This window comes from Dipteris shenzhenensis, chromosome 3 (assembly GCF_047967505.1).
Source record: "Dipteris shenzhenensis isolate YYH24624 ecotype China chromosome 3, Dip_SZ_1.0, whole genome shotgun sequence".
Taxonomy (NCBI): domain Eukaryota; kingdom Viridiplantae; phylum Streptophyta; class Polypodiopsida; order Gleicheniales; family Dipteridaceae; genus Dipteris; species Dipteris shenzhenensis.
The window spans coordinates 26,127,307-26,149,726 of NC_141598.1; the positions used below are offsets into that span (position 1 = coordinate 26,127,307).

Consider the following 22,420-nt stretch of genomic DNA (forward strand, 5'->3'; position numbering starts at 1 on the left):
TGAATGATGACATGCTAGGTGCTAAACATGGTCATCAAACAATTGTGTGAAGCTAGCAATCAAACCCTACTACAACCATTCAAGAAAAAGAAAATGCTCTCGTTTGAAGACATGGCACTACCACCTGTTTGCAATGCAAGGTTCTAAAGAATTAATACTGTTGACAATAGTGCCATAATAGTAACTTGAGTTTTTTAGGCAATTGCTGCCTTCTCATTCCTCCAAATATCCATACACCATCTTGAAGATCCGACATATGTTGAATTCCCTAACATTCTCAAAACATGATAGCCTAGTGAAGAAGAGTTCCAGTAATACTACTTAGGTAATTTCATCATCGATATACAACTATAATTTGTATACATCAAAATGACACATGCTACTACAAGGAGCTCATTCTTCAGTGCAAGAGAAATTGTGCGATCATTGTAACTTTGAATGTAGAGGACATAATCAAATTACAAGAATTATGGCTATTTCCACTCAATATAGCAAATCATAGTTGGAGCACAAATTATGATTACTAAAAACATTGTGATTGCAATAGTCATTGCATTAGATGCTAACAATGAAATGGGCAATGTGATGAAAAATCCATGATTATCACGGCAGAATATGGTGTATTACCATTGTCAACATGTGAATGATAACCTCCTCTAGTTGGGTCAATTAGTGATGAGGTTAAGGTGATAGTTTTCTCCTTTTGGGTTACCCATACCCATGTGTTACCCAACAAAAAAGATGTTTGTCAAAAGCGACTCAGAAGAAAATCTTGGATCAAGCACCCTATGCACCTCCTTGACGAGACTCAACTGCTCACAATGATCATGATTCTTTCATTCTTTGGGCTACTACTATACCCCAACCTTGTATTACTTTGATACTGATATTGTCATGCTCACTCAGGTGGTAGGTTGCAATTTATCACATTTCTTTCAATCATTCATTACGAAGAAAATAGTTACTTAATGATGTTGTAGAGGTATTACTAGAAAACTGGTATCATTATATGAATGTGTGGTAGTATGGACAGGTTTTACACTAGCTGCTCTGATATCTTATGGAGGAAATCACTTTTCTACGAGTATTGCATTAGCAAGATACCTACGTAGTAGAATAGGAGTAGAATGCAATGTGACATACTACTTTTAGGTGGTTGTAGTAAGTTCCTCTTCCATAGTGAGGTGGAAATGCTAGTTCAACAGTACCAGTATAAAAGTAAGGATATGTGTACTCGTGGAAAAGGAAAAATTGGTAGCACAAGATACTCATGATTTGTAGTAATGTTGTGTGCTATCCTGGAAATTTACTTTACTTGAAACCAGTGGTAACACAACAAAAAGGATCAGCCTCCACATACAACACAAAGATTTTGTGACAACCATGATTTCATGGCAAATGGTCGGCAATAGTTTTTATTCAAATAAATAGGGTCCCTATTCTTGCAAGAATAGGCTTGGAAGAAGAGGTTTGATGAATTTGGTGACAAATCCTTCATTGCACAAGGTAAGAGCAAGGGCATAGGAAAGAAGAAGCCTAGCAACAACAAGCCCAACAAGAAGAGAAATGACAAATCTAATAATGGAGAGGATTCTTCAAGCAGTGGAAGTAAGAGAAAGCAGAAATGCTTCTACTATGATCAACAAGGGCATTTTGCAGAGGATTGTAGAAAGAAGAAGCCAATCTAAAGAGAAAGAAAAGTGTCCAATCAAGAATCATAGGAGTCAAAGCCAATAGCAAATGTGGTAAGAAGAATAGGAGAGATTTCGTTGGTGACAACTCTGAGTGTTGTCAAGATTAGCTATATAGGTAAAGTACACCATATTAGCAATATGAACACTTTGCATGGAGCATTGATACGCATCACATTTTGTATCATGTAATGTACCTCACAAGCTCGCCCATCTTGTAAATACAATCCTTCACATCCTTTGATGCACTACGAGAAATGCTAGTAGGTAGTATGAACTGAACACACGAGGAATGGTTGATTAGTGGTTGATTAGTCGCTTCTAATTCACTCACAAATTTGAAAGGAAAAAGATATTATGCACATAAAATACTTACTTGGAGCATCTTGTGCCAATCATGAGATTTCAAGCCATATTTTACTAAAAATGTGGGTATATACCAATATTACCATTGGGAAGGAAATATCGGTTTATATTGGTATCATGTAAGTAATCTATCTATTTAATTGATGTTGTAGGTGAAGATTTATCTCTATTTTAAGGAAATGCACCCAAAGATCGAGATTTAATAATGGGCATTTGAGAACTTAAAGCCTTATTTCATGCATAAGCTCAAGGATCACTACACATGTTGTTGCATTGGACACCTTCAGATGTAATTTTTAAAAGATTCCTTGAATCACATGAGAAGTCCTGCTTTTGGATTGCATGGATGTGCATGGCAATATGCTTGTGATATTTGCATGGTGGATGGACATTCAAAAGGATGCAAGTCTACAAATAAGTCCTACAAGGGTGTCACATTAGTTTGGGAGTCTATTTTGCTCCTATTTTGTGTGCAAAACTAGTAACTTCTGCCTTCCATGCTCTGAAGTGTGTCATGGGAGAATGCACAGATTGTGGACCTTAGAAGTTGCCAGTATGTACAATTGAGAAACCATTCAGCAAACACCCATTTGAAGACATAGAAGTAGGATTTAAGAAGCAAGATTTACTATTGATGGGAAGAAGAAGAAAAGGAAGGTTTTAACACACAAAGACATGTCTACTAGGGTACTGATTGATTGGAATTTTCACCTGGTGGATTTTATCGAACACAATTTTTTATACAAATGGCAAGCAAAGTGATATAAAGAATGTTTGACAAGGTTCCACAAAGATGTGGTTGTATCATCGGTAGATTTCATTGAAAACTATAGCTTCAAGGAGCAGAATGAGATATAGTCCATGCACTAGTATTCCACCCAAGTAACAATCTTTGTTCACATTTCTAATTGTTGTATTGTAGTTGACATCCACAAAACCCATCACTTCTATATATTTGATGATAAGTAGCATGATGCTCTTGTTGTGTAGCATTGTTTCATGATGCATCATGAATGATTGAAGGATTTTGGTCTAATGCTTAAATGACATTGGGTATGGTATGATGGAGTACCTCCCAATTCAAAGATAAAAGGCCTTTCTACTTTGTAGCTTGGTGCATCTACAAGACTGGATTGCAAATGATGTGGAACTTCTTTGGCTTCAGTCACGGGAAGGGTGAGCATGGTGGTGTAGGAGCTATTGTTAAAAGATCATTGACTCACAAGCAACTAAAGGTGGATGGTGTAAAGCTGCAAAGTGTTGCTGATGTAGTGTGATTTTTGAAGCAAAACCTACTTGTGTAGCTGAATGCTCATATAATTCCTAGGCTCATGAGGTGACTAGATTGTTTTGGGAAATAAAACCTAGTGATGTGAACAGAGAGAAGAAATCGAACTACAAAGCTATACCAGAGTCATGATCAATACATTTAGTTTTAGCGTTTTGAGATTGTGATGACATAGCTCTAAGAACTAGGAAACTATCATGCTTTTGTAGTGATTGTATGTAGCAACTTGGGGGGAGATGCACCAGTCAATCACATATCCACTTGGAATTACATTAATTTTGAACCATTGACAGATGAATCAGTGTTAGTATTGAGAATGATTTTGACATGGGTGTTATTGATGATGCGACATATGGGGGGCATTATGACACACTTGGTGATGCGTTGCTAGTTGGAGATAATTTTGAAGTTAGTGCAAAAAATAACAATGCAGAGAATGATGACTTTTACATTATCCAGTGCACAAAAGAGAAGAAAATTACCATGAGAGTTGTTAAAAATCTTGGGGAAACATCATTGCCCGAGGCTCCTTCATAGTGAAAGGACTCTTCTATGAAAGGAAGTATGTGCAAACCTATGAATTGTTGTATACCAAGCTCGAGGTATTTATATACTTGCATCTAGTTTGGGACATCAAGTCCCCAATGGTCTAGGACAAAAGCAATAGCAACTTATTGAGCTTCTCACCTAAGGTACATGAATGCGTGTATAACAACATGCCTGACACTTGTGTCCATCCTTTGCTGACTCATGGATTGAGGGCCACATTGACATGAGCTAAAGGAATTTGATCCATATCCACATAACTAAAGAAATGTGAGCTACTATAGATAACAAGCTATAGAATCATACAATATAATTAGAAAATGTCCATCAAATTATAAAGTCCAACCTGATGAAGCAAAGGTATCCAAGGATGGATAAATGCAAAGGCAAATTATTACTTTAAAACTCAAGTTATATAGAAAAGACAAATGTATAGTCAGCCCCTAAAGTCATATACCCGGGTAGTATACAACCAAGTTTTACTCTTCTACATTTCGAAAAGAGACCACCATTGTATCTAAGGATGGATAAATTCAAAGAAAATTTACTACTTAAAGCTCAAGTTCTATTGAAAAGACGACTGTATTAGAGGGGTGGTCAACCTCTAAAAAAGACTCGGGTATAATATATCCAAGATTTACTCTTATGCATTTCCAATTGGCTTCATGCAGAATCGAAAAGTGGTTTTGAGGTTGAACTCAAAGCCAAAAAAAGACTGGTGAAAAAAAAAAAACAGAGTAGCCGAAGTTCCAAGAGGTCAAGTTCAAGATCTCTAAAGAACTTTATATTTGCACAAGGCTTCCAGGATAGTGGCTCAACACAAAGCATAGTAACAGGAGCATTCAACAACATACTTCACAAACTATGGATTAAAATTTGAAGGCCTTCCCACAATTTCTGCTGAAATAGATCCATCTTGCGAATGACACTCTCGGGTCGACATTGTGGAACACTATGTTCCTCCTCCAAGCAATCAATCTCATGTACAATAATCTTGGGTTACCGAGAGACCCATTGCAAAACGGCTTCATCTTCCTGAGACAATAGACAAAAGAAATGTCATTGCTACCATTGCTTTCCATCTCTGTTCCTTCATTGGTTTTGCATGCAAATTTCAGCGAGCTTTGTACAACATCACTTCGATCAATTTGGAAATATTTATAATATTGGATATATATAGATATTCGAAAAGAAATGATGTGGCATAGCACAGATCATAGATGATGGCACAGTGAATGGGGGTAGACACATGGCGATCAATGTAGGGGGACAGAGGCGATTAGACAGTGTGCATGATGACATGGCATCACATAGACCAATGATATAGCATGGCACATCGCACAGATGACATGGCACAAACTGCACCAAGTTGACGGCCACGATGAAACATGTGGCAAAAATTGCTCCCCTCTCTTTCACACACATACGTGCAATCGGGCCAAAACCAACATGGTGCGCATTGAGCAGACTGGCAGTTCACAGTCTGAGTAGACCGGTAGTTCGTGAGACAGAGCTTGGATTCTCTATGAATTACATGGTATGGGTTCATGTCCTTCATGGGGGGGGTTGCGCAGCTCTACAGTCTACTGCCGTGCCAATGCTAGAGTTGTGACCACCCAGGGTAGTTGTGAGTAAAGACAAAACCACCCTGCAGTCTACCATGATGTCACGCCACTTGTCATAGCGTAAGTAGGCTACTATTGAAAATATTTAATAATGATGGTCAATGCTTGATTGGGTGTAGCCAATCGAAAACTATTTTTGGGGCCACGACATGATGTGTTGGTGGGTGAGATTTTGAATTTTGTGCGCACCCGCGCTTGTCGAAAGTTTTCCTAGCATCATGATTGCCATGCTGGCATAATAATGAGACATAATCTTATCATTGTCAACAGCGCAGAGTTCAACACATGGCACTACATCCATTTACTTATGAGACAGAGACTGTTGATCTACCCTCCTTTGCATAAGTCTTTGGCCTGACTACTATTAGCCGGAAAAGAAATCAAGATAAGAGGCTAGAAGATAGGTATGGTGACGCTCGAGGGCCATAGAGGAATAGGGAACGTGAGGGGAGAAGTGTTAACCTGGGTGGGGAAAAGGGATTACACTCATATTTATGCCTTCTTACTTTGGTCAAATTTACAGTTCCCCCCCCAGGCAGGGAATGCATAGCATTTCCATGCCTGGGACCATCACACACAAAGAAGGGCTTGAGATAATGCTTGTTGATCACCTTCTTGCCATATGGTTCATGTAGCTCCTGAACTTGTATAGACCCATTGCTACGTTCCTTGATGACTTTGTATGGACTAGTCCATAGTGGCAGAAACTTCTTATCCATTTGGTGGTCCAATCTATTATCAAAGCATAGCACAACATCCCCCTTAGCAAAGTGTCTTTCCCATCCCTTGCAAATCTTAGCATCCAAGCAGGACTTTTGTCAATTCTTTTGGATCTCTGTTTGGTGTAGTGCAAGGCATCGGGTTTCATCTAACTTCTCAAGATGTACCAATCTGGCCTCTACATGTTCATCTTCTCTCATCCTCAGTTCTTGTGCCAATCTCAAAGCCGAAATCTCTATCTGTAATGGTAAAACGGCCTCAGTAGTGTACACTAACTCAAAAGGAGTGTGACCTATAAACGTTTTATGAGTGATGTTGTAAGCCCACATGGCTTCAGTGACCTTCTGATCCCACTGGCTCCTATTCCCTGCGGCCATTTTTCCCATGGGTTTACAAAGGAGGCCATTGGTCTGCTTCGTTTGACCCATGGATGCTGGATAATAGATGCTAGAAGTGTGCTGATCAATACCCATGCGATCCATGAGCAATTCCACTGCTTCATTTAGGAATGGACTCCCATGGTCAGATACTATTTTCGTGCGTGTCCCAAACCTTGTGCAGATACATTCAAATATGAAATTTGAAACTGCCTTACCATTTGCACCGGGGAGGGCGATAGCTTCAGCCCACTTAGTGACATATTGAGTGGCTACCAAAAGATACTTCTTTTTGCAAGTAGTCATGGGCAAGGGCCCGACAAAATCTATTCCCCACTTCTGAAACAGATGGATGGACATCACTGGGTGAAGTTGCCTAGGATGCAAATCCTTCCTACCAAAGAATTGGCTTGGTTCACAAGTTTTGCAATACAAAGTGACATCCTTGAACAAGGTCGGCCAATAGTATCCAGCATGTAAAATCTTCTTAGCTGTATAGTCACTAGCATAGTGGCCTCCACAAAATCTATCATGATAATGCTTCAATACCTTGGGTACTTCATCTGCATCAATGGTCCATCTTAGTACCCCATCCATGCCTTGACGGTACAACACCCCATCAAAGAGGGTGTAGTGCCTACTATCTTTGCGGATCTTCTTTCTCTCATAGCTAGTACTTTCTGAAGGAAAGGAGAAAGCAGTCAGAAACTTGTAGATACCGCCATACCATGGATCCCCAACTTCTATGGCTACTACAAGGGTTACATCAAGGCACTACTCTAAATCAATCAAAGCATTCTTCAAGTTGGAACAACCTCCTTATACAATTTTGAAAGAAAAATCATATTCTTGTAAAATTGCCAACCATTTGGCCAACCGGCCCATGGGATTTGCTGATTGAAGAACCTGCTTTGCAAGACCAGTGCTAGTGAGCATAATGAAGGACTTTCCAGCCACATAATGCTTAAATTTCTGAATGCAGAACACCAAAGACAAGGCATGCTTGTTAGCCTCTGAGTAGCGTCGTTCGGTGTCGAGCAATTATTGAGAAGCAAATCGAATGGGATACATAACCGATCCTCCCCTTGCTAGAGAAGAATACCTGCCAGAGTGTGCTCACCAAACCTAGGATTGATATAGAAAGTCTTTGGCCAATTTGGATTGCGTAGAATGGGTTTTGAAGCTAGAACATTCTTGATTTGTGCAAACCCATGATCACAATCCTCATTCCAAGAGAAATCAGCCATCTTTCAATAGCATAGTCATGGGTCATGTCAAAGTAGCATATTGATCAATGAAGCGGTGATAGTATCCTGATAGATTGACAAATGAGCATATCTAATGTTTGGTTGTTGGTGGGGAGAGCTTGAGGATGGCTTCTACCTTCTCGGGGTCAGGCTTGACACCCTCAGATGAGACAATATGTCCAAGTAACCTCCCTTGAGTGGCTCCAATGGTGCATTTCTCAAGGTTAAGACTACCATTCGCATCATTGACCCTTTGGAAGGCCAACCTAACCTTCATGACGTGCTCCTTGCATGACGAGAATATACAAAAATCATCTAAAAACACCTCCAAGAGATCCCCCAAATAAGGAGCGAACACCATCTGCATAAGTCTTTGAAAGGTGGCAGGAGCATTGGTGAGGCCAAATGGCATTACTTTGAATGCAAATGTCCCCCAGGGTGTGGCAAATGTGGTTTTAAGCACATCTCTTTCGGCAATTCTGATTTGAAAAAACCCGGAGTAACCATCATAGAAAGTATACATCTCATGACCACTTACCTTCTCAAGAATGAGGTCTTGAAAGGGCAGAAGAAGATGATCCCTCTTGGTGGCCGCATTGAGTTTCTTATAGTCGATGTAGACCCACCACTTGTTGTTTTTCTTTGGGGTGACTACCACTAGTGAAACCCATTCAGTAGTGTGAACCAGAACAATAAACCCAGCTTCTACAAGTTTTTGCAACTCTGAGCACAAAGCATCGGTCTGTAGGGGCCCTAATCTCCGATACTTCTGAGCCACAGGCTTTGCATCACAGGCTTCAGCTCTATCTTGTGCTCTATGGCAGTCACATGGCAAAGGTGGTGGTAGCTTGTTGCAAAGAGGTCAGGGAAACCTTTGAACATTTCTAGAAACTCATCTTTCTCACTTGGAGTGAGGTCTGGGGAAAGCATAGATTCAAGCTGTTGAGGACTTGCTGTTACCTTTTCTGCAGGTGGCAAGGTCGAAGACACCCCCATCATGTAAACTTCCTCTCCTATAAGAACTCCTCCCCCCTATCTAATTCTTCCATTGATTCAGACACCGAGGACGAGAGAGTATCACTGTCTTTCTCCTCTTCTTCTTCTGGTTCTGTGGCACCTAGTTGCACCGGGATCTTCTCCTTTCCTTAGAAGCACCAAAAGACATGTGTCCTATCTTCCAATAGCTGACTGCATCACTCTTTCTCAACCATGGTGTCCCGAGTATGGCTGGGTAACTCCTGCCTATATCTTCGATGTCCACAACATAGAAATTGACGGTGGTGGTCAACCCATTGACAGTGATGGGCAAATCCTCAATGACTCCCAGGGTGGTGAGTCATAGACCATCTGCTACCTTGATTCGAGTGGAGGAATGCCTTGTGCATTTCAAATTCAATTTCTTCATGATTCGGGGCACCATGATATTACATGCGGCTCGCCCATCAACACACACACTTTTGACACGATAATTATCTATGATGACATCTACTGTATATGGGTGCGGATCAATTTCTTTAGAGATAGAAGAGACCTCTCGTACCTTTACCTTTTTCTTACTCCTCCTTGTTGAGAGCCCTTGCTATAGTTCCGGTGGACTCAAGAGGTCCTAAAACTTCTATGTTGCTCATCATTCGCACTCTGGTGGAGTTTACAAATAGTTCTGTTTCCAAAAACGTTCTTCAGTCCGTGTGTTGGACCCAGTGAGACCACGGTTTTCAAAACCGTTTGTTCCATTGCATTCCGGATGCTTAAAAACCCTTACCTATCAATTCTTGCACGATTCGGTGGAGTATTTTTAGAGTTATAGATCTCTGTGTATTGGATTTCATCTCTCTGTTATGCATTTTTCATTCTAAGGTTTTGAAACCTTAGATTTATGCCACATGGCTATGGATAAGTGTTGACTCCCATTTCTCACTCATCGGTTGAGATTTTGGAGTTCCAGCAGAAGAGAAATATTTGCGGATTGTCTTGCTAAGTTCGATTATGCAATGACACCCATATTTTGAGGCATCCCAGGTTCTATTTTCAGTTGCGGTCATTGCCATGGGACCATGATTTCTTGAGCATACCTTACGTAGATCACTCTGGTTGCAGTTTGAGCTGTGTGCACTCATTCATGGTGTGCATTGGGTTGCAGTGGATGATTTATAGGCCATTTGGATGCATTGTGATCCTTATTGGATGCGCTGATAGGCCCAGATTGACTTGTGGGATGCTATTTTTTATGGACGCTTTGCACATGGATGCTATTTTATGCTGAGGGATAGCTTTGACACATTGTAGGTGATGCATTGATAGCATTATGCTCTCTTATTATTGATGTATATGCCCGTGGATAGTGTTTATGCTTGAGCCATTTGGCACTTATTGGCATTTTGGATTGCCATTGCAGTTGGCATTTTCTTTTGGGCTAGATTTGCTCATATGGATGCATAGTACATGCACATGAGTCAGTTGCATCTTTTGATGCTTTGAGCTTTGAGTTTTGGTGATATTTCACTCTATTGTGGCATACACATTTGGGTGCACCTAGTATTTGGTGTGATTCTCTCTTGCAGGCACTAGCAATTGGGATTTTGCTTCGTTTGCATCATGGCATCCTCTTCCATGTCTGAAAAGGAGTTTTTCAGCATTAAAAAGTTTGATGGAACAAAATTTTCTTTGTGGAAAGAATAGATAAGGGATGTGCTTATTCAAAAGAAACAGATTAAAGCCTTGGCAGGTATTGAAGCTAAGCCTAAGCTAAGCCTATAGATATGTCTGAGGATGATTGGAATGAGTTGGATTCATTAGCAAAGTCTACTATTAGACTTCATCTTGTAGAGTCAGTTTATTTCACAATAGTAAATGAGCAGACTATGGAAGATTTGTGGAAGAAACTGTGTGCCACTTATGAGAAGGAAACTGCCTCTAATAAAGTTTACCTCATGAAGAGGTTGTTTGAGCTACAGATGAAGGAAGGGGTCTCCATTGCTTCTCACTTGAATGAATTCAATATTATTTTAAGCTAGCTTTAGGCTCAGAAGATAAATTTTGATGCGGACACTAAGGCAATATTTCTTTTATGTTCATTGCCATCCTCATGGGATACCCTCCGTATAGCTGTCAGTACCTCTGCACCTGGTGGAGTATTGAAGTTTGATGATGTTGTGGGTAGCTTGTTGGCCAAGGAGATTAGACGAAAGTCTATGGATGGCAACAAGCAAGATGCAGCCTTAAATGTGCAAAGGGCAAATCATAGTTCAAGGGGAAGTCCCAAGAAAAAGGAAAGTCTTGTAGCAAATCCAGGGCACGAAACATTGAGTGTTACCACTGTGGCAAGAAGGGCCAGATGAAAAAGGATTGCTACAAGCTAAAAAGAGAGCAAAAGGACAACAAAAAGAATGCAAATTGGGGTGCAAATCAGAAGGAAGAGAGTCCAAGGGAGGACAAAGGAAAAAAGAAGATCGAGGACATCAATGCAGTCAAACATGATAGTGACAATGACATTCTCTTCATGTCTAGTTTATATGTAGAGTTGCTTACCACTTCAGATGATGCATATTCCCAGGATCGGATTTTGGATTCTGGTGCTTCATTCCATGTTACTTCCCATAGGGAATAGTTCTCCATATATGATAGTGGAAAGATAGGTTGTGTGCATCTTGGAAATGACTATGCATGTGACATAGCAGGAGTAGGTGACATAAAGTTTTCTTTTGCAAATGGGTCTGCATTTATTTTGAAAAATGTGAGACATGTGCCAAAGTTGACCAAGAGTCTCATTTCAATGGGTCAGCTAGATGATGCTGGTTTTCAGACCATTTTTGGTTTTGGGAGTTGGAAAATTCAGAAGGGCTCTATGCTTTTGGCCAGGGGTGCCAAGTGTGGGACTTTGTATCCCTTACATGTATCAGGGATATTTGATCATGTTGTTGCAATAACTGAGTAGCCAAGCACTTCTTTATGGCATTGCCGGTTGGGCCATATGAGCCAAAATGGGATGAAACTCTTATGCCGTTTGGGTTATGTACCGCATTTGAGTTTCTCTGATTTTGAATTTTATGAGCACTGTCTCTATGGGAAGCAGACTAAATCAGCCCATAAAAGAAGGGGAAAGAAAGAGTTTGAAAAGCTTGATTTGGTGCATTCAAACGTATGTGGTCCCATGCCTACACGGTCATTAGGCAGGGCTGAATACTATCTGACATTCATTGATGATGCAACTAGGAAAGTGTGGGCTTATGCCATAGCTCAGAAGAGTGATGTGTTCTAGGTATCTCAAAAATGGCTGGCCTTGGTTGAGAATCAGTCAGGTAGAACGCTTAAATGCCTACGAACTGACAATGGTGGAGAGTACCTGTCTCATGGCTTTCAGCATTTCTGTGATACACGTGGGATTAAGAGGGAGCTCACATCCCCTCGTACTCCAGAGCAAAATCTAGTTGCAGAAAAGATGAACCGTACCATTCAAGAAAGGTTGCAATGCATGCTTTCCAATGCAAGTCTTTCTGGTGGTTTTTGGGCTGAGGCAATGAAGACTGCAGTGCATGTGATCAATAGATCACCTAGTAAGAGTTTGGATGGTGGTATTCTTGAAGAGGCATGGAGTGGCAAGAAGCCCTCTTACTCTCATTTGCGTATATTTCGGTGTGATGCATATGCACATGTGCTAAAAGAGCTTCAAAAGAAGCTAGATCCTAAGTCTAGAAAATGCATCTTTCTAGGTTATGGTGAAAGTGGAGAGATGGTCTATCGTCTCTGGGATCTAGAAGCAAAGAAGATAATATGCAACCATGATGTAGTCTTCAATGAGAAGAAGATGCATAAGGCACCCATGAGGGATGTGGAAATGAGGAGAATCACTTTCTAGGATGTGAATCCACCTGCATATGTTGATAGACAGCAAGCTGTCCATGCACCAAATGTGCAAGAAATGGTACCACCAAGTACTCCCACAGATATACAATTAAGGGTAGATGATGGATCATCTATTAGTGGAAATGATGAGCCAAATGTGGTTGATATGTAGGTGGGATAGCAAGTTGAAATGCCCTTGAGAAGATCATCTAGAGTGTCTAGACCGCCTGATAGGTTTGTTCCAGGGGTACACTATGTGATGCTTACTGATTGCAGGGAGCCTTCTTGCTATAGAGAGGCTATGATGCACGAGGATCAACACAAGTGGGAGTATGCTATGCAATCAGAGATGAGTTCACTTATGAAGAATAGGACTTGGGACTTGGTTTCTTTGCCACATGGAACGAAAGCATTACCATGTAAATGGGTCTACAAAATGAAGGTCACAAGTGATGATGTGCCTAGGTACAAGGCCCGTTTGGTCGTTAAAGGGTTCACGCAAGAGAAGGGTGTGGACTTTGATGAGATATTCTCTCCGGTTGTGAAGATAACCACACTTAGATGCATGCTTGGACTTGTCTCGCACACAGAAGTGCGTTGCTTTGTCTACCACAAAGGCTGAGTATGTGAAATTGAAGGATTTGAGTTGCATGAGGCCTTTGATATGAAGGATTTGGGACTTGCAGGTCATATTCTTGGTATGCGCATCACATGTGATCGGAGTAGGAAACTCCTTTGGCTTTCATAGAAGGAGTATGTTACAAAAGTATTGTAGCATTTCAATATGGAGGGGGGGAAGGCAATGAGTACTCCATTGCCTCCATATGTGAAACTGAGTCATACAGATAGTCCCAAATTGGATGAGGAAAGGGCCATGATGGCCAAGGTTCCTTATGTATTAGCAGTTGGGAGTCTTACGTATGCTATGATAGCTACTAGACCAGACATTTCATTTGCAGTGGGAGTTGTTAGCCGGTATATGGCTAATCCAGGAAAGAGACATTGGGAGGTAATTAAGTGCATCATGAGGTACATGAAGGGTACCAAGGAGATGTGCATCTGCTTTGGTAGAGGAGACATGCGTGTACTTGGGTACACAGATTTAGACTATGCAGGGCATGTGGATAGTAGGAGATCCACTTCTGGTTATGTGTTCACCTTTGCAAGTGGTGTAGTGTCGTGGATGTCTCGCCCACAGAAGTGCATTGCTTTGTCTACCACAGAGGCTGAGTATGTTGCAGCCACAGAGGGTTGCAAGGAGGTTGTATGGCTTGATCGGCTAGTGGGAGATTTGGGGATTCATATAGGTGCACCGACATTGCATAGTGATTCCATGAGTGCTATTCAGCTAGCACGGAATTTAGTCTTTCATGCAAAGACCAAACACATTGAGGTCAGGTACCATTTCATCAGGGAGGTACTTCACAAGCGCATAGAGCTTGTCAAGGTTCATACAGATGATAACCCTACAGATATGCTGATGAAGTGTCTACTTAGTTAGCGGTTTGAGTATTGTCATGTATTGATGGGCATAGGATAGTATGCTCACTGGTTCTTCTCCCTTAAAGGCACATTATCCTTTAAGTGGGAGGTTGTGGGGGTTAAAGGTCACTGTGCCTTTACCTTGGTTATGTACAATACTCAAACACATATATAAATGAATGAAAATGCCTCTTCAGGAATACCACCATCCAAACTCTTACTAGGTGATCTATTGATCACATGTACTGTAGTCTTCATTGCCTCAGCCCAAAAACCACCAGAAAGACTTGCATCGGAAAGCATGCATTGCAACCTTTCTTGAATGGTGCGGTTCATCTTTTTGAAATTGGATTTTGCTCTGGAGTACGAGGGGATGTGAGCTCCCTCTTAATCCCACGTGTATCACAGAAATGCTGAACTTCATGAGAGAGACACTCTCCACCATTGTCAGTCCGTAGGCATTTAAGCGTTCTACCTGACTGATTTTCTACCAAGGCCAGCCATTTCTAAAATACCTGGAACACATCACTCTTCCGAGCTATAGCATAAGCCCACACTTTCCTGGTTGCATCATCAATGAATGTCACATAGTATTCAGCTCTGCCTAAGAAGATTAGGGTGTTTTGCACCCACCAAAACTTGTGTGGCTCTCTATTTCTCTTTCTCCTCTTCCGTTCTTGCTTCCATTGAGAGCATTCTCAAGTTGGGATTCACCAAGGAGATGCAAACACGAGGCACTAAGTCTTTCAATGGAGGTTGGAGGATGAAAATTTCATTGGACGGGGCTCTAGGGCTGGGTTCTATTTGTGTAGCCGACCTTGTTGGATGAACCGACCAACCATTTGGACCTGAGGGCTGTGTTGTGGGTGGATGAATATCTCTCCAAGTGGAAAAAAACACTTGTGAACCTGTCACACGATTGGGATTTCCTAAACTCTGTTTGCACTGATATCATCTACCTCCATGATGAAAAGTTGCACTATGACCAAGGGAATTCAGATGCATTTGAAGCTGGGTATGAGTAGAAATGCAAGGAGAAAAACAAAAAACATAATATCTATGAAAAGCAGTTGAAGGTAGCAAAGCATAGTGGAAACAGAGTGCAGTAAGAAAAATGAAGGATAGGGTGAAGATGGTTGCTGGGAGGGAAACTGGTGCAAAAGGGAAAGGCAATGCTGGTGGGGTGGACAATGAATAGTCAATTCAAGAAGCACCCAAAAAGTGGAGAGATTACCGCATGAAGTTTCATTTCCCTGAGCCCACAGAGCGTACAACATCCCTTCTTCTCATTGAGGTTAGTTTCAGCTATCCTAGTTGGGAGGATTTTGCTCTAAAGGGAATCGATGTGGGCATAGATATGGGCATGTGCGTTGCTATAGTTGGCCCCAATGGTGCTGGTAAATCTATGCTTCTAAAATTACGGGTAGGAGACTTGCGGCCTCTAGAGTGGGAATCTAGGGAAATCCAAAAACTCAAAATTGGTTGGTATTCTCAGCACTTTGTTGTTTTGCTTACAATGGGTGAGACTGCGGTCTAGTATTTGCTATGTTTGTATCCAAACTAAGAAGGCCTAGGAGGCAGTGCAAAGCTGGGAAAGTTTGGCTTACTTAGTCATAATCATCTCACACTCATTGTGAAACTTTCTTGAGGATAGAAGGTGCGTGTAGTTTTTACTGCAATATCCATGGCTCCAGTCTCATATTCTACTTCTCAATGAGCCCACCAACCATTTGGATATGTAGAGCATTGATGCTTTAGCAGATGCCCTAGATGAATTTTCAGGTGGAGTGGTGCTAGGGAGTCATGATTCTCATTTGATATCTCATGTATGTGAAGATGAAGAAAGAAGTGAGATATGGGTTGTGGAAGATCGTCGCATAAGAAAGTATGTAGGTAGCTTTGAGGAGCACAAGACTGAGTTGCAGAGAGAGATACGTGCCGAGGTTGATGAGTAGGTTTTGTTGTGCAGAGCAAGGTTCGTGTTCGGAATTCTCTCTTCTGAATTATGAAAATGGCCCTGGTATTGTGTTAATGGATTTCTTTAGCTGCAACTAGATTTTACCTATTGGTAGTGAAAGTCAACCGGCCTCATATTTCGTTTCATGATACCTTCTTGTTTTATTCATTCACACAAATGTTAGAGAGTTAGAATACAACCCTATCAACTGCTAGTTAACAATGCCCCTTTTTGCATCAAATTTTTTTGACGTTAGGAGATTTAAAAAAAGTATCAATATGTTGGTTCACTTTTGAGCTCTAGTATTTGGATCAGTTTCTCTCAGTCCAAGGCTCTTGTAAAATACTAGTTGTGGAGTCAATGTAAGGGTTGTATGTCTAAGCATATCATGACGAGTAGTGCCAAGTGTGATTTAGCTAGGATTGCGGAGCTGTAGCTGGCCTCGAAAAATTTTCCTTTGTTTTCATATCTCTGTATAAATTATATATTTCTTTAAGTAGTTCCTCACTGGCCGCTTATCTTGCATGTTAACAGTCTAGCAAAAACCATTAAAGTCTGTGCTTTGCAGGTAGACACAGTACTTTGGAAGAGCACATGGAATCGTATTGCTTGGTCTCAACTAGGCATATGAGGCTCAAGGGCGATTTGACAGTAACTTAGTTAATATTTGAGAAGTGACTTCAGATTCCTTAATTTTGGTTTAACAATGTTAGATCCAAGTGCACACCCACATGCACATTGAGGCCAAGAGGCCTTTTTGAAATTGAGTTTTGGGTAAACTTTAGCAAGCAGCAAGAATAAGACAACAATAATAAAACAACATAGATTATGATTTTACTTTATTTCATGAGAATGATAACATTTATTTATTTTATAATGAAATAATATCAATTACCATAGAAAGGGCAAGTACAAGCAACCTCCATTGGGGAGCCAAAATATAGTGTCTACAAAAGGACACACTATAATATAATAGGTGTCCTCTAAAGGAAAAGAACACATACAAAACAGATGAATGTTGATGGGTATAGTGGTAAATGCTAAAGAATGACCACTTCCATCAGGTTGAAGAAGATTCTTCCCTCTACCTTTGATTGCCTCAATGTTCTATTCATCCATGCTCAAGTTCCTTGAAATCTAATCAAGATTACTTCCACATATTTGAAAAGATTTGAATAATATTTATCCAATAAGCTACATGGAGAAGGTAGTTCATAATCCCTAGACGTAACCCTCATGCATCATGTAGCTTGCACCCTTTGATTGATTGCTTCCTCCACCGCAACCTGCCAAGAACACATTTTGTCACATGCGCTTATAACTCAGGAAACACTTCTACTTCTTGTTGGTAACATTGAAATGGAACAATGAGAGATGTGAGAAAATAGATTTGAGGGTGGACTTCTTGCACATGGTGGGGATCCTCCAAGTGGGAGAGGGAGGTGCACTTTTTGGGACCACCAAAAGCCTAGGGAGGTGTACTTTGGACTCATATAGGGGTGATGGGGCCCTTTATAGACCTTATTAGTTCTTAATCCATTTTGCTAGTCCACTCCTTATGAGGCCCTTTTTTAGTCCAAAATTCCCCTAATGCATATTACCAAAACTAGAGAAGGAAAGGGAAAAGTGTCCCATTATTGATATTTACCGTCCATAGCACCTGTGCAATGACTGGAAGAGGGTCTTTGTACCAATGCAGTTTCATAGCTACCTTCTTCCTGTGGGCATCCAGCCACTCTTTCTGCTTAGTTCAATGGATTGCCTGCTTAGTTGTCAATCTTCAATGGGTTGCCACATCTGATATAGCACCCAACACTCTAGCCTCGCAAATGAGGTCCAGAAAAGTGGTGGTGACAACCCCCTTTTGTGCTAGCTTGGTATGCAACATATTAAACAATCCTTTAGCAAGGGTGAGGTAGCTAAAGACAAAGTGTGCTCGTCAGGAATCATCAAACTCACCTGTTCGTCCTTGATAATGCAAACAACATTTCTCCTTCATATTTTGAGGGCATTGGAACTAAACGGCATTGGACGTGTATATGCCGATGCTCATCATTAGGAAAGACTGGCACTCAAGAAAAAAAAGAATTCATGAATTGAAAACAAATGAAACATGGCTACTAATGTTGAATCACCAAAATCAATGGACTACAATACTTACATGTCCTTATCTCGGTCATCCACCCTGTGTGGCGATGGTTCCCATCCCAAATGTAAAACAAGGAATTGGACAAGAACGCCCGCTCAGTATTCCTAATTTCTTCCTGGAATTCTTCGTGCTTCTGGAGCCAGTGCGCATTCCACTCCCTTTTCACACCTCATCCACGTCTCTCTTTTGCATCTTTGGTGTGGTGGTGGAGATGATGAAGACACCTAAACCCAACAAGTACCCACTTGAGAAGAATGTTTCCTACATCTTTTGGGGGCAGGATGTGATCTGGCGGATAGTGGGCATTGGGAGCAATCAACACAAGGGGATCAAGGGTAGAGGGATAGTTTTTTCAATCTACAAAGTAAAATTTTTAATATAGCCCAAACATTCATTCTCACTTCGTGCCTTGAGATTATAGACCTTCAAAAGGCCGAACTACTCACAGTGAATGATTGTAGCTAGTCCTCGATACACTCCTGCATGATTGTCTTGTCACAAGAGGGGCTCAATGCCGTCTCTCCAAGCACACCCTCCTCGTCTCATCATCCTTGGACTCCTCTCTAGTCAATTGCTTTGGTGCACGTTGACCTCTGCCTTTGCCACATTGCCCCCGAGAAGAGGGTGTGCTCACAATTTTGCTATGCTCGCTGGGGGAACTATCCTTTTTTTCCTCCTCCTCCTCTTCTTCAATTGAACTCTCTTGCATCACAAGTTTCCTCTTTCCTTTGGAATCTTGCTTAGAAGCACCAGTGCTAGTCCCATTAGATGTCGCCAAGGTTCCGCGGAGTTCCGAGGACTCACGGGGTGCACTACTACGAAACCCTATGTATCATGTGCATTCAAGAGGTATTTAAAAAACTCCTCAACTAAAAGCTCGCCTAATAAATTTAAACCACCCCTCTTTACATGTGATCTAATAGGAATTTTTCTAAAATGGAATTAAAAAACCCCTCTTGTTATTGTAATCCTGTTAAAATTTTTTCAAAAGGTGAATTAAAATATCCCTCCTTTTGAATGCACGTGGTACACTAAATTTTTTGAGGTGAACCCCCCCAGTCCGAGGAAAGGCCTCCCATCGATGATGCACTGATAAGAGCCTACACGTACAAGGGATTGAGCCAAATTGTCCTTCTTCGTCTACCTCCCCCTTGTAGAATCCCATAGGATAGAATAGATGCATCTTGAAAGAGGTGTGAGAGCACAATGAAACAAAATGGTAGTTCTCTATTATGGATTGTGAGAGAGAGGACTCTCTCTTATAGAAAGGGGGAGAAGGTAATACCTTCCCTACATAAGTGGCAATCAGCCCCTACATCAGTGGGAATCAGTCCCTACATTAGTGGAACTGGCCTAAATCAAAGGTACCTCCCATGTGGGGGCCTTTGGCTTACATCATCACTTAGGTCACACACTAGACACATCATAGCACTTGATGTGCCTTTACAACACACACAAACACACATGTGACTCCCCTAGATGCACACATGCACCATAGAGCAAGCCCTTGGTCATACTTATCCCAACATACCCCCCCCTCAAGGGGTTGCCTCTTGTAGTGTCAAGGATATATCTAGTGTCATAGTTTCTCATGCCATCTCATGGTGGTCAAGGATAAATCTATGGCTAGGATCTCATGCTAGCAAGGGTTCCCAAGGATGTGAGGTTCATAGAAATGGGATAGTCAAAACACATATCACATGGTCTACATTATATGGTGACCAGAGGTGATTTACAAAAGACATAACATATGATATTATTTTTGGAGTACTACTCTAGGCAGAGAACCTCAAAATTTGACCAACTGATGATAAAAAATTCAAAGACAAAGTGTTAAAAAGCATAGTCTTCATAGGAGGCCTCATCTTGTAGAGGCACATCAACTGAAAGTAAATTGGCAGTTTCTGGCTTTGTAGTTGCTTCCTTTTTGGCTTTACAATACTTTTCATGGTGATTTTTTTTTGCCATAATGTTTGTAAGGATTGATCTTGAAGCAATCTTTTGAGAGGTGATTAGTCTTCCCGCAATGTCTGCAAGGTGAAAACTTGCCCTTTTGAGTTTTTATGGCATAGGCTGTGTCATTGCCTCTCCGGAGTTCCATGTGCCTTTCTTCTTCTTGAAGAGCTTTTTTTTCCCCTTTAATTCTTTTATCTTACTTTTAAACAAGCGGCCATGTTTGGCACCAAGAGGAGGGCATTGGTGCCCTCCACCAAACATGGCCCCTTTTTTTTTAAATCTAAAAAAAGAGAAGAATTTTTTTTAAAGAACTAAATTATTATTTTTTTAATCCCCAAAAAAGGGGTGAAGTTGGCACCCAAAGGAGGGTTCCGATGCATTCCGCTGAGCACCAGTGTCGCCCTTATTTTGGGGATTTTTTTGCAAAGAAAAAATCTATTTTTAAAAATAACAAAAAAAAGGGCCCTCAAAAAGGACCGACAAAGCAAGGTGGTAAAAAATTTAGTGCAAATTTTTTTATTTTTGAAAAGGGCAAAGTTGGCACCCTCAGAAGGGCTCTGGCGACCTCTTGTGGGTGCCAATTTTGCCCTTTTTTTTCCCCTTGCACTCAACCCTTGTCCTCAATCTTGTTAGAGCTATATAGTTGTTAGAGCTATATATAGCTTGCTCGCACTCAACACTTGACCTCAACTATATATATTTCTCTAGCACATGAATGCACTAACTTCCGGGAGCAATCATGTGTTGTGTCATCTACTCTTTCCTCTTCCTCTCTCTTTCGAATAGATATGGTTTGTATGGTTTGGGCTGACTGTATAGGGATTAGAGTTTAGGCTATAGAGGTTAGGGCTTAGGATAGAGTGTTCACGGTTTATGTTCCCCTCCCCCTCACTCCTCCCTTCCCTTCCCTTCCTCTTCCCTTACCTCTCCCCTTCCCTTCCCCGTCCCCTTTCCTTCCTTCCCCTCTATCCCCCTCCCCCCCCCTTCCCCTCTCTCTCTCTCTCTCTCTCTCTCTCTCTCTCCCTCCCCCCCCCCACTCCTTCACGTCCGTCATCAATAGCCAATAGCCATAATGTGAATCCCACACCGATGTGGATGAACTAAAATCCCCATAGGCATGTCCATGCCATGTGCACAAGTGCACCACATTCATGCCACCATATGTACCAATGACCTTCCATCGATGAGCCAAGGGCATGTTCATGCCATGTGTTCATGTGCAGTGTCTTTCAGAGTTTTGAAACTCTGAAAAGTGTTTATTAATATTGCTCTAATATCTTGGAGATTTTAGAGGACTCTTATGGTAAATGAATGTCATGGGCCATACATACATATATACGTACGTATGTACATATGTACATACATATGTTTTAAATTGGGACTAACCATAGCTGTACTTCGAGTATCCGATTCCTTGTTCTCATCTTATTGGGATGTAAAATTTAACAGCAGTAAAATTTGATGATTAACATTGTATTAATTAATTTTGGACTATTTTGATGTATATGGACTTTGCTTTAAAATCCCTCCCAAATAAAAGTTTCTTTCATGACAATATCCTTTCCACATAAAAATTTTATTTACTCACACAATCATTTTGCTCTAATAATGGTAAAGACAACAACTATAATTGGCATCTTACTCTAGTATAAATTTATATTTTCAAGAATCTTCCTTTAAAAACTTAACTTATCAAATGTAAACGACTCAAATGAAACTGGTACTATCACCATCACATCGTGACAATTTGCCACCAAGGTATGTTGGATGAAGAAAGTGTGAGAAGCAGATAAGTAGCTACACCACTAGATGAGACACACCGCACAGTGCAGGAGCCCCTACAAGTATTCTGGCAAGGCCCCTTCTTGCATCCAACACAGGATAACTTGCAATCGACTACTTCAAAATTTTCACGAAAATAATATCACAAGGATTCTAGTATATTCAAATATTCTACGATGGTAATCCCTCAGATTGTAGCATCCAAAATCTATATCCATGCTAAAGAATAAAAAATCTACATCCCTACCAAAGAATTCAACTTTTTGCAAGAACCTTTCTGTAGCCATGGGCTTCATCTCCTTTACTGAGCACTGTTGTTGAAGGAACAGTAGTCTCCCAAGGGCCATGAAATTACTCACCCTTGGCTCAATTTTGATTCCTTCACCAAGAGA

General features: G+C 41.0%; 1 pseudogene; it reads left to right on the forward strand.

Moving 5' to 3' along the window:
* Nucleotides 1–3,672: 3,672 nt before the first annotated feature.
* LOC147903569 (ABC transporter F family member 4 pseudogene) lies at nt 3,673–16,139 on the forward strand (annotated as a pseudogene).
* The last annotated feature ends 6,281 nt before the right edge of the window (nt 16,140–22,420 follow it).